Genomic DNA, 18,753 nt, shown 5'->3' with positions numbered 1-18,753 from the left:
TTCCTTTTTTCGTGCTCTTTCTCCTCTTTTCCATCGTCTGCTTGATTTCCATTTTCTTCATCCACTTCTCCTTCTCTCTCTGTTACTCGTCTGTACCACATTTCGTATATAGTGAGGTCCACGTTATAATGACAGTAATCGATTAACATTGGTGTTGCTATCCTTGTCTACCATTAGACTAAGCAGGGGACGCTATCCTTTTCTAACTCCGCACTGCCATTATAACGAGGATCACACTTTAGCTTTTTTTCTAGTCAGGGAATGCGATAGGGATACCAGACATCTCAATATCCCCTTCGTATTGCAAAGTCTAATTCCGATATTTTCGAGAGCAGCTTTAGCACTTGAAAGTAGGCTATATGTTGTGTGTAATCTCATGTACTCGAAAATAAGTACAACAATTATTGAGCTTTTGTACTGTAATGGTGAATTTGTAGTTCTGCAATGCTATATTGCGTCAGAATGTATTTTTGAAATTGTTTACTGTTTTTTACAACGATCACAGAGTTGCTTTAATGAGATCAACTTTAAATTACCAGTTGACCGAGCGAAGTGAGGTCTAGGATTCAAGTCGACGGTTTGGCATTTCTCTTAATGTTTAAATGTCTTATGTTGCGCATTTACGGCGAAACGCGGTAATAGATTTTCATGAAATTTGACAGGTATGTTCCTTTTTAATTGCGCGTCGACGTATATACAAGGTTTTTGGAAATTTTGCATTTCAAGGATAATATAAAAGGAAAAAGGAGCCTCCTACATACGCCAATATTAATGTAAAAATCAGACTATAGAATTATTCATCATAAATCAGCTGTCTAGTGGACTACAATACTACCCGTTCAAAAACATCGAACATGTTGAAAATGTATCTTTCCATCAACGTTGTAGACAGTTGCAGCCAGACCTGATAACAGCGCTCACACTCACATTCCGGGAAGACACGTCACGGTACGATAGGACAGAAAGCTCTATATTTTATTTAGGATTTTTTCTAGACATTTTAAATTGATAAATTATCTTTTAATTTTTGAGAAAACATAACAACAGGTCAATGTAACTCACTGAGCGCGAGGTCTACTGTTCACAGAACTACTAGTTATGTTGTGTGCTATCTCATATACTCGAAAATAAGTATATTGAGCTTTTGTACTGTAATGGTGGATTTGTATGCTATATTGCGTCAGAATGATGTCAGTCGGTATTTTTGAAATTGTTTACTGTTTTTTTAACGATCACAGAGTTGCTTTAGTGTGATCAACTTTAAATTACTAGTAGTTCTGTGAACAGTAGACCTCACGCAGTATTCTCATCCACAAGTACCTGATTGAAACTATAGACCTTATGGAAATACAGCAATAGACTGGCTTCTCCACACATCTGTGTAATCATTTGTCAGCTGATTTATGATGAATAATTCTATAGTCTGATTTCTAGTCTAATATTGGCGTATGAAGGAGGCTCCTTTTTCCTTTTATATTATCCTTGAAATGCAAATTTTACAAAAAACCTTGTATATACGTCGACGCGCAATTAAAAAAGGAACATAGCTGTCAAATTTCATGAAAATCCATTAGGCAACGTTGCGTTATCTATTGCTTTATTTTCTTTCGTAGAATTAAAATTTATTTATTGTAATTATTTTTTATTTCCTCGCACTTCACATCACTGTATCACATGGCTTGTGCCAATGTTATCGTAGGTCAGTGATTCTTGTAATCACCACGTGAATGTGATGTCTGATAAGGGAGAAGCTAGCTTCATACGGTATGTTCTAGTGATAAGACTTTTGTTTGTATTAAAAAATATCCCGGTTTCAAATTTATGTAAATTGCTGATTTTGAATCACTACATCTGGGAACTACTTTCTTTATTTGCAAACGTCATTGTGACGAAAGCCATTTTGAATTATTTCAACCTATCAGAAGCCCAGATTTAATTATCCAAGGGTGTATGAACTTAAGTATCTTCAAAAATAACCACTTCCGAGATGATCATCTAGCGGTAGCCAGCCATGGTTGAATGTTCCCCGTTTAATTGTTTTAAATGTTAAAGTAAATGTCTCAAATAATTGTAAATCAGCACCAAATACCGTCTCTTATATATTTTCTGATTAATTACGGAGTGAAGTGAAAAATAAAAAATTAAAACGTCACCGAACTTAGCCGCCGACACTCTGCCTGTGCCACAACGTGAGCGATCCACTTCCGAGGTCCAGTCAATTTTCATCCGAAGACATCGAGTGAGTAATCTCATTTCATCATTTTTTATTGGGCCCAATGCACAGTGCAGTGCATCGATAAATATAACAAAGCGCTAACGACGAATTATTTAAAACTGAGAGTCTCCGACAATACATGAAATTTGTATTAATTATAATCTCATTTCTTGCTTTCCACGCCAGCCCCCTGAGTCTCAGTCGCTCAAGGCTAGTAATTAATTTATTTTTCAAATATTATCAAATCTCTCCAATTCAATATTTGGACTTTGTTCAATCAAATATCCTGCTAAAAACTTTAAATATAGTAACTCTTCAAATTATCATCACATTGTTGAATGTGTTGTACACATTAGACTGTGATTTTTTGTATAAAGTGTGGATTATTTGTGCGCATTATATTTGCAATTTATTATCAACTTATAGCAATTCATTTTATCCCGTGTTTGGCAAACTCACAAGGTATAGTTATAAGACGAGCAAAGGTCTCCCTGAACTATATTCTTGGCTGTGGGAGTCAGCCGGAAGTGTTGAGCTTATTGATATATTCGCAAACGCCACGTTACACCACATTCCATCATTTGTGATTGGATATTATGTTTATATATTTTTTGAGTTCTATGAAGACGGTGTAATCGAGTTGAAAGGAGAGAGTAACTACCTCCCAGACCGATTGCTCCGGACTCATTCCACTCTTTCTTTGTATTGGCCTTCCTGCTCCCGGGCGGAGGTGAGCCTCAAAAAACGTGGAGACCATTACAAGAGGTAACACCCCCAGGAAGCCCATTACAACATTTAAACACTTAAACATTTAAACATTTATACATTTAAACATTTAAACATTTAAACATTTAAACATTTAAACATTTAAACATTTAAACATTTAAACATTAAACATTTAACATTTAAACATTTAAACATTAAACATTTAAACATTTAAACATTTAAACATTTAAACATTTAAACATTTAACATTTAAACATTTAAACATTTAACATTTAAACATTTAAACATTTAAACATTAAACATTTAAACATTAAACATTTAAACATTTAAACATTTAAACATTTAAACATTTAAACATTTAAACATTTAAACATTTAAACATTTAAACATTTAAACATTTAAACATTTAAACATTTAAACATTTAAACATTTAAACATTTAAACATTTGAACATTAAACATTTAAACATTCAAACATTCAAACATTCAAACATTCAAACATTTAAACATTCAAACATTCAAACATTCAAACATTCAAACATTCAAACATTCAAACATTCAAACATTCAAACATTCAAACATTCAAACATTTAAACATTTAAACATTTAAACATTTAAACATTTAAACATTTAAACATTTAAACATTGTGACGTACCAATGATCGTACAGCCCTCAAAATACAAAATAAATTTGTTCATAGGCTAATACAAGAACGGAATAGCTTCTATCACCGTAGAAACATATAATCTTATCTGAGGTCGATAGACGATCGCTATCTAACTTACCAGGCAAGAAATAAATAAATCTGTAATTGTATGCCTTCCAAAAAATTAATCAATGGAAAAAACCATATATGTTTATATGCCAATGGATTAGAACGGTAAAGTTATATTTGAAGGTTAGTTTCAAAATGTAAACATACCCCGAAACAAACCAAGGCCAGCTCATTAACAAGTAGCAAATTGAGAAGGCAGTTCAACTAAACATCGATCAAAGAAATAATATATTATTAAATTTTTCATTTTATACTTTCGTTTCTAGGCCAAATAAGCCCGAATATTTATTTATTTAAACTACAAAGAAAAATATACTTGTTGAAAATATATGAACAAACTAGCTTAGCCATATATAACGTTTGAGGGTCGATATACTAGCGTATAAAAAACAATAAACAAAAAAAATAGGAAGAAATATTTATTTATTATGTTATTCGTTATTGTTATAAACATATATATCTTTGTCTACTGTATCTTATACTAGCATGTCTATGTTTTGTAATCATTAGCTGTTCATTGAAACCAATTTAAAAGTATATCATCATAGACGAATTCTATTATTTATGTATTATTATAATTATAAAAAAAAACTATATAATAATTTGGAACAACTTCGAACCAGGAATTTCACCATATTTAAAGCTTTAAAGTTGGACACAGTGACACCCCCATTCGGCGTATTGGTTACGTCACAGGATCGGACCAATCCCGAATTAATATGTAAATTTGGCAAGATAAAATTTGGAGAAGAAATTGAAGTGAAAATTAGAAGAGGAAGACTCGAGGCCATTTTGCAAGGATCATCGGTAGGATGCAGACCTAGTCCACGTACCTAATTGTTTAAAAGCTTTAATTTCTGTTTCATGTAACTTAATCTTCGTTTTCTGTTTTTTAAAAAGTTGTTCCAAGTTCCTATAATAATTGTGATATCAAGATTTCAAATTTCATTTAAATAAACCCCTAAATTATATCAGTGAAGTCTGTTCAACATTTTTCGCCACGTGGAAGGACCCAGCCGGAACGATATATTCTACGGCCGAATATATTTCGAAAAACCAAAAAACGGAAACAAAAGTCTACGTAAGTTGTTCGAATATAAAAGGGGATCCCCATAAATCTGCGAAAATTGTACAGCGCATAAATTCGTTCAGTTAGAAAAGTCATGACTATAGTCTTAAGGGTACAAAAACTTATCATAATTAATTTTTATAATATTAAATACATTTAACTATCCACGCTGTACTTAGCTAAAAGGTCTATTTTCCTTAGGCGAAACCACACCCTGAGAATAATTTCAATTGTTAATTTATTCTATTTTTTGAATCACTATTTCATATTAACTTGTTTTTTCTTGTTTAACTAGTTCAGTTTATGACCCTTTCCTAAGGGCTACTATCCATTTCATTTTGTTTAATTGAAGAATACCGAACTTTCTATATAATATTTATAAATTTAAAGATTTAAATCTACTATCAACCAATATTTATTTTGTATTTATCGAAAATTATTATTCACATAATTTGTTCATTAATTTATTCCATATTTGCTGTAACAGTTTATCTACCAGAATATATCCATATTACCGTTTTGTTAAACTGGATTTACTTCATTTTACCTCCAAATTCGTTCTTTCTCGACTGACATACATTGATCATTCAGGACACGTCCTGTTTTGCAATAGTCAGACAGTAGCGAGTATAGTATCTATCATTAGACTATTATCTATCCTGGTGGTAAGTGGTGGTCGTTTTCTTATCAAGTAATAAATTCTGTCATTGGGAGTATCCCACAGAATCAAATAGTAAATCGACTCCCACCGGCCTGCTACACCGAGGTGAAGTGAATCCCGCATCATCAGCCGATCAACGTTGAAAAGAGAGGTAATAGATCGTATAGACAACGTTAGAATTAAGCTCGGTGCTCGAAATATTTACTATTTTGGTCCAGCACTTCGCTACATAACCTATAGTATTTATCAGAGACCTGGTTCGCATGGATTTGCCATTCTACCGGTTGTTTCATACGGTCTAATATCTTTCCAAATTACGGCACAAGCATTGGATTCTGGATATATTGGTCATCACTTGGAGAAAAGGTTCACTCCAAAGTTACTATCTCTGTTTGATCATAGTGACAACAGGATTTATTATCAGCAGATTCAAGTTGCACTGTATTTCATTATTAAAGTGAATTTAATTCCACCTCACTATATTATAGCCTCCTACCATATTAAGTTAGAGTCTCAGATCCCTTACTTCGGCTACCTTTGTAGACCGACAAACCCTCTGTTGTGCAAATTAACTTTTTCAATTTGTCCCATCCATATATTAGTCATTCTGCTTCAATACATCGACCTAAGTAATATCGACAATTCGATTAAACAAACATCAACCGATCTAACCTACAAGTATCTATCATTGAATCATAACCTCAAATATTACAACCGTTTAATTATCTTATTTAATCAGACTATTCTAATCGTAAATCACTTATTCATTTTGCGTCCTCTTCTTTCTACGGAACAAAACAGTGGGGCATTAAATGTTGAGGAATATTGCCCATGATTTATGATTGTAGTTTTGGTTTAATTGGTAAGTGTTTATAATTATCAATTTTAGTGCATGTTCATGCCCCTCCCAGGAGCAGAACTTGACACATGACGCTTCAACGTGAGGCCGATATTTGACAACATTTAAACATTTAAACATTTAAACATTTAAACATTTAAACATTTAAACATTTAAACATTCAAACATTCAAACATTCAAACATTCAAACATTTAAACATTCAAACATTCAAACATTCAAACATTCAAACATTCAAACATTCAAACATTCAAACATTCAAACATTCAAACATTCAAACATTCAAACATTCAAACATTCAAACATTTAAACATTTAAACATTTAAACATTTAAACATTTAAACATTTAAACATTTAAACATTTAAACATTTAAACATTTAAACATTTAAACATTTAAACATTTAAACATTTAAACATTAAACATTCAAACATTTAAACATTTAAACATTCAAACATTCAAACATTTAAACATTTTAACATTTAAACAATACAGAGGTATTTTAACATTTAAACAATACTTTTCGTCAATACAGAGGTACCTTGAATACAATAGCTTTCTTCTAGGCTGGTATTGAATGGGGTTTATCCATCAGGTATGATCCACTATAGTTAGATTCACTTTAAACGGTCAGCATTGTTTACATGGGTAGCATTGAATATTTTATTCATGAGGAATGCTTAACAGTTTCAAGTGTTTCTATTGATAGTCATGTCCGGCGAAGTCTATTGAAAGACGCCAACCAATTTCCGGTTAATTTCGAAGCTCTCTGTTGTCTCTTGGAAGCGCTCTTTTTCTCTCTCATTCACTCCCTCTCTCTCTCTCACTCATTCACTCACTCACCCTATCAATCACTTTCTCTCTCTCGATTGGTAGAGAGTTAGTGGTGAGGATATTTTTAATATTCTTTCCGAAGAATGGACATTGATATGTCCAAAGCTCCGCCAATTTATGTATAGATGCATAACAATATTATCTATAGCTATTACCAATTGCTTTTTTCATATCATATGCAGTTCAAAAATCATTTTCTTAGTCTATATTATGTAAATTCATAAGTAAAGTTTTAACGTCTAACTGTAAATACAACAAATTCCTGGAAAATTAGATGAGTGGGGTATAATCTCGGTTTTTTCAAAATGGTTTTAATAATATTTTTTGGACAATAAAAAGGTTGTTCAGGTGTACATCGAATGCTGCACCCCATATGACTACCCCATATTGTAAAACCGATTGTACTAAGGCATGATATACAGTTTTCAAGTTTTTGATGTTCAATATTTTGTTGAGTTTATAGAATTTATATGATATATATTTAAATATCATACGATTAAATCATCGTATTCTTGGAAATAATTTCTGTAAATAATATAAATGTTTTGTTGCAGGTAAGAGCTTGAAAGTCCGTTAGACAACTTCCATAGACTGAAGGTAGGCCTACATTAGTGTTATTCTCATATTTGAAATAGAATGAAACTATTCTTTATTTGGTGGAGTTAGGAATTTTCAAGTCCTTCCTACCACTCAACCTCGTTTATATTTCCATAGATATACTAGAGAAAGGGAAGAATGGAGTTAATAATCTCCACATTTCCACCAAAATGAGTTTCCAACATATAATATTATCCTATTATATCAAGCGAGCAGTTTCTGTATATTTATATCTGATTATTTTCATATCTGGTTATTTTTATATCTGGTTATTTATGTTCAACGGATCTCGAAAACGGCTCTAACGATCTTCACGAAATTTGGAACATAGTAGGTTTATGATATAAAAATTCGATTGCACTGGGTCTCATTCTTTGGAAAACTCGCTGAACGACATTAAAAGGATAATTCATCCTTGGAAAACAGATGATAATTTCGTCATCTCTCGATAACAGAAGATGCGTGTGCCTGTGTGGGAGAGAGACTGAATTATTTCCAGCTGTGTAATCATAATCAGTCAGCGAGAAATTTTATCTAGCTAGACAATTTAATCGATTTGATCAACATAATCTGATTTGTTGACATGACATGATAATCCTCCTAAACTAGAGTATATCAAAATTTTTAAAGTTTATCATTATTCGAGAATTTTAAGTGATTAGTGAGTGTTATTTTGTTATTCAATTTGGTTTGTATATAATCTAAATTATAATTTTTTTGTTTTTAAATGTTTGAACAGAAAATTGAATCTGAATTCAAGTGTATGGAACATAACCTACTTTCTTGACTATTTATAGTGTATAAATCAAAATTCGGGAAAGAAACAGGCTTGGGCTGTCCCTGTTAGTACTTCCCCAATCATTTTAAAGAATTGTGTTCGGTTTATCAAAAGTCAATAAATAAATAACATGCGAAGCTTGGTGCCCTAATATTCTCCAATATATACGGTTATATCTGCCTATGGTCTCCATATAATTATGATAATATAGTTCCCAGTATGTACAGTTGTATATGTTTATGGTGTACATAAAAATAATGGTAGTCCCCCCAGTATATACAGATATTATATGTTTATGGTGTATATAAATGAATAAAGAGAGAGGACATACAGTGAGTGGATGATTATGAATATATCTGCAATTCCGACTCTGTATGTGAGCCAGAGACAATCTACATATCATAAGGCACAACTCTATCTCCCCTTTCTCTCTCTCCTTCTCTCTCTCTCTCTCTCTCTCTCACCCCGCCACAGTCCTTAAGCCGCAATTCAATTGGCAAAACAACGAATGCATCTCTTTTCATTATTATGATTCACACACCGATGAGTGAGTTGGGGAGAGAGAGAGCTAGGCAGAGAGATTAGATTAGATTAGATTAGATTTCTTTATTTATGTATGTTACAATAGAGAGAGAGAGTGATAGAGAGAGAGAGAGAGAGTGAGAGAAAGTGAGAATAAGTGATTTGATGGTGAGAGACAAGTGAGTTGGGGAGAGAGAGAGAGAGAGTGTGAGAGAGAGAGAGAGAGAGAGAGAGAGAGAGAGAGAGAGAGTGAGAGAGAGAGAGAGAGTTGGACAGAGAGTTAGATAGAGAGAGAGATAGGTAGAGAGAGAAGGTGTGTGAGAGAGTGAGTGGAAGTAGGGAACTCAGTGGTGTGATAATAGTACAATACAATATATTTTTACCGTGCGTAGAGTGTAGTCTTCATACAGAAAGATGGAATTGAATTGAATAATTGTCTCTATTAACAGAGAGAGAGAATGAGAGAGAGATTGGAAACGAGGATGAGAGATTAAACACGAAGAGGACCACTATACAGAAAGAGAGAGTGATTATGTGTAAGAGAGAGTGAGAGAGACAGAGATAGTGTTTGGGATAGAAAGAGTGAAACATTGTGATTGATTGAGTACTTTATTTATGTAGATTACAATATATACTGGCTTATACACTTATATACAATAGCTTACAATACAGCAAAATTATAGATGAATTTACATGATATAGACTAAGAAATTAATTATGAACTGTATATGATATGAAAAAGCAATTTGTAATATAATAACTATAGATAATAATTATATTATTATGCATCTACATAAATTGGCGGAGCTTTGGACATATCAATGTCCATTCTTCGGAAAGAATATTAAAAATATCCTCCCCACTAACTCTCTACCAAAACTGTGATAGAGATAATGAAAATAAGGGAGAGAGAGTGTGTAGGAAACACGATTATAGATAAGAGATTTTGTCACCATTGAGAAAGAGAGTGAATGTGTGTATGTGTGTGGGAGAGAGTGTGGCAGTTTCTGTTAAGAAAGAAAATAGAAATGAGGGAGACAGAGTCGGAGAGAGAGAGAGAGAGAGAGCGCTAGAGGAAGAGAAGAGTGAGTGTGTGTGGAAGAGAGAGTGTACTTAAGTAAGAGAGTGTGAGATAGAAGGAATGAAAAAGTGAGTGAGAGAGAGTGAAAATGAGGGAGAGAAAGTCAGACCGTGTTGGAAACACGATTATATAGAATAGGGTCATCATACAGAATGTGAAAGAGAGAAAATGAGTGAGTGGGATAAACACAGACAGCCAGAGAGAGAGCGAGTGAGAGAAGTGGAAGACATGGAAACACATTGACGAAGAAGAGGGTCATCATACAAAAATTCCATCTACATTCAAATTAATTCCATTTTCTTCCCCCTTCCTCTGCTCTTCATCTATCCTTCTGCCCCCCACATTTTTTCGTCACCAAGGCATTGTTCTGTCGCGTTTATCGGTTGGCCACACTCGCGGTGAGCCGACGCGTTTTAATCGGCTTCTTTTTTCATCTCTTTCTTCCAATTTACTTTGTCATCATACCGAGTGATGTGTGTGTGTGTGTGTGTGTGTGTGTGTGTGTGTGTGTGAGACTGGCTGTTGTTGCCCGCCGTTTTTATACTTTATTCTCAAATCAAACAAGGCTGTTTTGTTTTGTGGCGTTTTTATACTGTATTCTCAAATCAAACAATCAATATTCAATCAATTTCAACGCAACGATAACACCTTCCGCGTCAATGCAAAACGATTGCAAGGCAACGATTAGATATTCCGCGTCAATGCCATAGAATTGCAACGCAACAATAACACATTCTGCGTCAATGCAACTCAATTGCGATACAATTGCAACGCAACAATAACACATTCCCCGTCAAGGCAACAGAATTGCAACGCAACGATAACACATTCTGTGTCAATGCAACTCAATTGAAACACAATTGCAACGCAACGATAACACGTTCTGTGGCATTGCAACTCAATTGCAACACAATTGCAAAGTAACAATAACACATTCCGTGTCAATGAAACGCAACTGAAACACAATTGCAATGTAACGATAACACACTTCGTGTCAATGCAACGCAATTGAAACACAATTGCAACGCAACAACAACACATTCCGTGTCAATGCAACGCAATTGAAACGCAATTGCAACGCAACGATAAAACATTCGCTCCTGTACAACGAAATCGTAACACAATTGCAACGCAAAAATAACACATTCCGCATCACTGCAATACAATCGAAACTCAATTCGCTACAAATTTTTACACCTGTGATTAGTCTGCAATTCCAATATGTGTTTTCTCAGTTATTTTGATATTTGATTGTTTTCGTGAAACTCATTGGTTTCAACACGCATCTACTGTAATAATTGTATTTTATCTTTCATGTTCCTATATATTTTATTTTGTGTCTTCTTTTGTTTGTATCTACTCTCCGCCTTTTATGTTCCACGATAATTAAAAAAAAAAATCAAATTATAACTCTCACCGTCCAATTCATAAAAATGTTATTTGAAATCGATACAATCAAGAGAAAAATTATTTTTCTTACAGGTACCTTGGAAAGTGACCATTTCTGCACTGATTGCAGGCCGCAAAGAATCACTTTTCCGCACTAGTGTGCAAAGTATTACTTTGCATAGTCCAAATTTATAGCATGACAACGCAATGACAATTATTCATATAATTTTGACAAGATAAATATTTAAAACTAATTAATAAATTATTAAAATTGAAATAAAAATTTTTGAAAATTTATAAATCAAAAATTATAAAATTTAAAAATTCAAAAATGTTTAAATTTAAAGATTTGAAAAATTTAAAATTCAGGAAAAAACAATTTTTATTGAATTATCAATTTTAAAATTTAATTTGTCAATAATTACAAAATCATACAGACAAACATTGGATGGATTTTAGGATATTCTACCCATAATTACTCACTTTTCATATCCAATGTAACTGTAGGAAAAATTTAATGTGAAATACGTGCACAAAGTTCCTTTACTGCACTCAAGAAACCATTCCGCACTCGCCTACGGCTCGTGCGTAAACGTTTCTTACGGTGCAGCAAAGTGTCACTTTGCGCACTAGTTGCACAAATAACTATTTTGTGGGAAAAATTGGAGAAACGTTCTGTTTCTAGTTCTACCTTCTCTTTTCTTGTCTTCTCTCCTCTCCTTGCTCCTCCACCTCCTCCTCCTTCTCATTCTTGAACAACATTATTCACCCCTCACTCGTCATTAGCATCTCAGAGACAGAGCAGTGAGCCACCATTGCTGCATAGGAAATGTCCTCTCACGCTGCTTATTAAATTCCGTTTTAATCAACACCGAGTGAGTGAATGTGCGAGTGACGGAGAGAGAGTGAGTGAGAGAATGTTTGCGAGAGCGTAGAGAAGTGGATAAGTATGTGACTGAGAGATAGTGAGAGAGATAGATAGATAGAGAGAGAGAGAGAGTGAGTGAGTGAGAAAATGTGTGTGCAAGAGAGTAGGTAAGTTAATGTGAGAGTGTCAAAGAGAGAGAGAGTGAGATACTGTTTGTGAGAGAGTAGAGAAGTGAATAAGTTTGTGGGAGAGAAATAAAACGAGAGAGAAAGAAATAAAGAGAAAGAGGGAATGTGTGAGAGAGAGAGAGAGTGACAGATAAAAAGAATGTGTGCACAAGAGTAGAGAAGAAGTGAATGTGTGTGTGTCAAAGAGAGAGAGAATGTTTGCGAGAGAGTAGAGAAGTGAATAAGAGTGTTTGATTGATTGATTGATTGAGTACTTTATTTATGTAGATTACAATATATACTGGTTTTTACACTTATATACAATAGCTTACAATACAGAAAAATTTTAGATGAATTTACATAATATAGACTAAGAAAATGATTTTTGAACTGCATATGATATGAAAAAAGCAATTGGTAGTAGCTATAGATAATATTGTAATGCATATACATAAATTGGCGGAGCTTTGGACATATCAATGTCCATTCTTCGGAAAGAATATTCGAAATATCCTTCCCACTAACTCTCTAGTGTGAGAGAGAAATGAAGAGAAAGAGTGAGAGAGAAAAAGAGGGAATGAGAGAGAGAGAGAGACAGAGACAATGTATGCACGAGAGAGTAGAGAAGAAGTGAATGTGAGAGTGTCAAGAGAGAGAGAGAGAGAGAGAGAGAGAGACTGTTTGCGAGAGAGTAGATAAGTGAATAAGTATGTGAGAGAGAAATAAACAGAGAGAGACAGAGATAATGTGTGCACGAGAGAGTAGAGAGTAGTGAAGAAGTGAATGTGAGAGTGTCAAAGAGAGAGAGACAGAGACTGCTTGCGAGAGGGTAGAGAAGTGGATAAGTGTGTGACAAAGAAAGAGAGAGAGGAAATGTTTGCGAGACAGAGAAGAGAATGTGGGAATGATGGAGAGAGATTGAGAGTGGATTATTCGATTATTTATAAATAATGTATGACGGATGGGACGGGACGACAGCCATTGCATTTCATCCCAAGGGATTTGGGACGGCCCTTGTAAAGTGAAACCAAAGGGTCTTCCTCCTTATTAATACATCGTGCTCGGTACTTAGTCAAAATCAATATAATACACTAATAATGGACCATTATATTCATACTGTACTAGGAAGAGGAAATCAAAATAATATAAGATCTTTAAAATTGTGAAGTGGAACCAAAGGGTCTTTCCTCGTTATTCGATTATTTAAATGAACATAAATTATTAGTCTTATTATTATTTTTTTCAGATTTTTTTTTTTGTGTAAAGGGTCTTTCTTCTTCTTCTTCTTCTAATTCTTCTACTTCTACTTCTACTTCTTCTTCTTCTTCTTTTTTTTTCTTCTTCTTCTTCTTCTTCTTCCTTTTCTTCTACTTTTTTCTTCTTATTATTTTTTTTCTTCTTCTTCTTCTTCTTCTTCTTCCTCTTCTTCATCCTTCTCCTGGATAGACTGCTATCCTGTCTATCACCGATACATCGTGTTCGGTACTTAGACAAAATCTATACAGGGTGTTTACGAACTCCTGCACCAATACTCTAGTGCATTGTTCCTGGGTAAAAAAACATATTTTAAATACCATATTTAAATTGTCCGGAAGTCTTCAGTTACTAACACAGCAGCCATTTTGCTTCTTTCACTCATTTTTTAAAAATAATTGTTGAAATACGAAATTGAAACTCTGCACAATTATTTATAACAACTAGATAAAGCAACAAAAGAATTATGATAAATTTTAAAATTCATAAAACAAAATGGCGGCCATTTAAAATGTTGTTTCTTAAATAACTCAGAAACCGTTGGTTTTACAAAAACCCTTTACAAGAATTACTTTTTTTAGTAAAATTATTGCCTATCGATTGGTACCAGATTTTTTTTAAGACTGGACCAATATTAACTGAGATATATGAGCTTTATGGATGGATTGAACTTTATCAATTATTTTTTTTAAAACTAAAACTCCAATCAGCCTCCATTTTGGATACAGGTATCACAGAACATTTTTATCGATGTTATCTTTCTCGTTCCCAAAAAGGCTTTAAAATGATGTATCACACATCGGGTGTTAACGTTCAAAATATTTGAGTTATCCTCGTTCTTCTAAAAACTAAAACTTCAATCAGCCGCCATTCTGGATACAAGTATCATAGAACATTTCCATCGATGCCATCTTTCCTGTTTCAAAAACGCCTTAAAAATGATGTACCACACAATGGGTGTTTACATTTGAAATATTCGAGATACAACCCCTAAGTCACCCCCTTATGAGGGGTTGAAATTCATTTGTATGTCAAAAGGTAGATTATTTGACCAGTAACTTATTCTGAAAGTTACAGTATTATATCTACAACAGTCTCCAATTTATTGATGGGTAAATATGACTCACTCTGTTTTTTAAGATTGTTTAATTAGAGTTTTTCTTTTCCCAATATCCTTCGAATAGCTAATATTTTGAGAGATTTCAAAATATAAGTATACAGTTTTCACTGAAATCTTATTTTGAATAAATAAATAGCTATGATTGTTTTGTAGCTAATAGCTAGAGAAAGCTTTCAAAATAAGAATACTTTTTCAATTTTTTTTTAAACATCTTTATTGCCCATAAAAACAAATACAAAATAAAAAAAACTTACAAAAGAAATATTCTAGATTATAATATTATGCTATTTTACAAATAAATTAAAATTGCATGGCACCACCCAGCAAAGGCAAACCCCTGACCGCTGAGTGAGAGTATCAGCTGTTTAGACAATATAAAAATTTATTTACTAATAATCAAAACTACAAAAATCGAAGATAACAATAAATTACTAATAATTATAATATTTGACTGATGTCGAAGAAAAATTTTTGTATCACCCACTTATTTATCTGTTCCATCCTCTGTCTACCCCTATTAGAAAGATATTCTGACAATGCATTTGGCATGATATTTATTATTTTTGAGCTAAGATACCCCAATTGTCTTCGCACTATTGTCAAATCTGAATAGTTGATATTATAAATGTTATGAGATTTAACTCTCAGGTTATACATAGAAACGTTATTATTCACTGTAAATTCATCCTTCCTCATCCATGCATAATAGAGAAGTTTCTTTATATAAATTTGACGTACTGTCATCACTTTAAATTCGGCAAATGTTTCACTACTAGAAAAAGTCCTTGGCTTATTAAGAATTGCTTTTATTATCATTTTTTGAAATGTAAAAATTTTATTCATGAAAACATCATACGCTCCTCCCCATACCACTAACCCATATTGCAGCACCGATTGAACATAGGCAAAGTAAAGGACCCTAAGTAATTTAATGTCTAATATTTTACGGACTTTATAAAAGATAAAGGAAATAAATTTTAAGCTTTTACAAATATATTCTATATGAGGCTCCCACTTAAGGTTACAATCAACCATGAGGCCCAGATACTTTATAGATTTTTCATTTTTTAGTTGAGGGCATGCACAATCCTTCCATTTCTTAAAATCACAATTTGTATGTATTTTTAAATTCATAGCATCATTTGGTTGACCAACTATTGTAGGAGAAAATGTAATATATTTAGTTTTTGATGTATTTATACTCAATGTATCAAGCCATTGTTTAACAATTGATTATAGTATTTCGAATAAATAAATAGCCATGATTGTTATAATATGTATCTATGATAACAAGTACCACTATCACATAGGAATGTCATTAGTGAGTATTTATTATTGAATCGGTTGAATTGTAGACTAGTGTAGCGTATTATAGCATGAAACAATGTGGGAGGTTAGTCAGTGCCTCTGTGATTAAACAGCATAACACCAAACTGCAAGACGAGATATAGTCAGCCATGTATCTCCCGGTGATTATCTGCTCTAATTGCCGTAATGCTTTGACCAAGTCAACCGTGTTAATTTAGATAGCTACCCTGCAATGTATCATTACCCTAGAATGCAATGAGAGATGGCCGTATGGAGTTGTGGTTGCAATTAGACTGTTATTGAACTCACAAGAGAGTTTAGTTAGCCAAGACAAGTTTAGACAAGCTTAGACAAGTTTAGACAAGTTGAGACAAGCTTAGACAGGTTTAGACAAGTTGAGACAAGCTTAGACAGGTTTAGACAAGCTTAGACAAGTTTAGACAAGTTTAGACAAGTTGAGACAAGTTTAGACAAGCTTAGATAAGTTTAGACAAGTTTTTAGTTTGGACAAACTAGACAAGTTTAGTTGGTCTTGTAGGGTAAGAGAAATTACTGGAATCTAGTAATATATTGTAATATAAGATCCACGTTATAAGGCCTGTTCCGATTAGATTTGGCTTGTTACTCTTGTCTCTCATTAGACAAAGCAGATATCTCTATCCTTCTTCAACCCTGCACCGTTTTCAAATAGTTTGTAACCTTTTTTGAAATATAACGAAGAAACAGTATTACAGTATCTCATATTGTAATACTAGCAGGTTACCCGTGCTTCGCAAGGGTCTCTCTTAAAACTTGACGTAATGAAATCTAGAAGAATTCAAAATAGGCCTATGTACAGTGAGTCAGTCATTCTATCAGGGCTCAAATAATTTTGAAATTTAATTAAATAAATATGGAAGAATATAATTTCTTTATGTAAATAACAACACCTTCATTGAAAGACATTAACTGCATGCGTTTTCATATTGCCGATACAGCATTGATGAAACTGTAGACGTTTATTTAGCATTTGTCTCAAAAATTGTTCTAGCTGAAAAATTAATAATCTATGCCACGTGTAGGCCTAAACATCGAAAAGAAAAGAAAAAACAGGCCATTGCCCAACACTTCTTCAATTTCCTAATTTTGCATAAAATTGTCCAAATATTATGTAGGTTATGTCCGTTTAAATTCAATCTGAATAATATACTTATCAGAATAAAACAAAAAAATTTAAATTTAGATAGATTGATAAAAGTTTAATTATATTGAAAGTTTTCACGAAAACTTGCGTAAAAACATAAAATAAACTTCAAGTTCACAAAATAATTCTATAAATTATATTTAATAATTCTATAATAATTAATTATTATATTAATAGTTCTATAATTCACGAATGACGCGACGCATCATCACATCTGAACTACTCGATTGATTAACATGAAATTTTGCATATAGATTCTCAATTCATCAAGGATGGTTATAGGCCTATTTTAAATTCAAGATTTCAGTGGGTCAAGTTTTCAATTAAGCCCTTGCAGAGATTCTCAATTCATCAAGGATTGTTATCCTATTTTAAATAAATTCTTCGAGATTTCAGTGGGTCAAGTTTTCAATTAGGCCCTTGCAGATTCAATTCATCAAGGATAGTTATCCTATTTCAAATTCTTCAAGATTTCAGTAGGTCAAGTTTGTGATTAGATTCTTACCTGCTCGTCATAGATTACTTTGAATTAATAATCATCATCAAGAAAAAGTTTCAAGTGTTGCAATATTCAATCCTGATAAATGGAATATGATCAATAAATAATAATATAATATTCATATTATGAATATGATTTATAATTAATAATCATCATCAAGAATAGTTTCAAGTGTTGCAATATTCAATCCTGATAAATCTAATATGATCAATAAATAATAATATAATATTCATATTATGAATATGATTTATAATTAATAATCATCATCAAGAAATAGTTTCAAGTGTTGCAATATACAATCCTGATAAATTGTAATCCTATAGAGGGTGTTACATGAAATAAGGACCAAACACCTTCTATTCTAGAACAATGGGGGAAAATCGAAATCAAATCACAATAAGTTTTCTCACAACAAACTGTGACAACATCACTTTTCGCCTCACAGGGTAAGAGAGTATTATTTTCGAAATCTGCCCCCGATAAAGCTCAAAGTAAACGGTCTGTTGTTTTCCGAAGAGGGAAAAAGGGAAGGAGGAGAGAATAATGCCAACAGAAAGGGAAAAAATCAGAGCGATAGGAGAAATTGAAAGCGACATACGATGACTGGTGGTAGAGTGAGTGAGAGCGGGGGAGATTGTTGTTCCCTTCATTCAATGAATACATGGACCGAAAAATGGATGAAAACGAAACAATCATTGTAAGGAGGAGGTGTGGGAGGGGGTGGAGGAGTAGGAGTAGGGGAAGTAATTCTGTTATTGGGAGAATGACAAAATTCACCCTCAAACCAGTCCTAAAACTGCTGTCAACTTGGATAACTGCCTGCGTTCTCCGATAGAACGAGCAGCAACCAA

The sequence above is a fragment of the Nilaparvata lugens genome, chromosome 2 (assembly GCF_014356525.2).
Source record: "Nilaparvata lugens isolate BPH chromosome 2, ASM1435652v1, whole genome shotgun sequence".
Classification (NCBI taxonomy): Eukaryota; Metazoa; Arthropoda; class Insecta; order Hemiptera; family Delphacidae; genus Nilaparvata; species Nilaparvata lugens.
The sequence above is the reverse complement of the archived record's forward strand: the minus strand, read 5'-3'. Positions refer to the sequence as shown.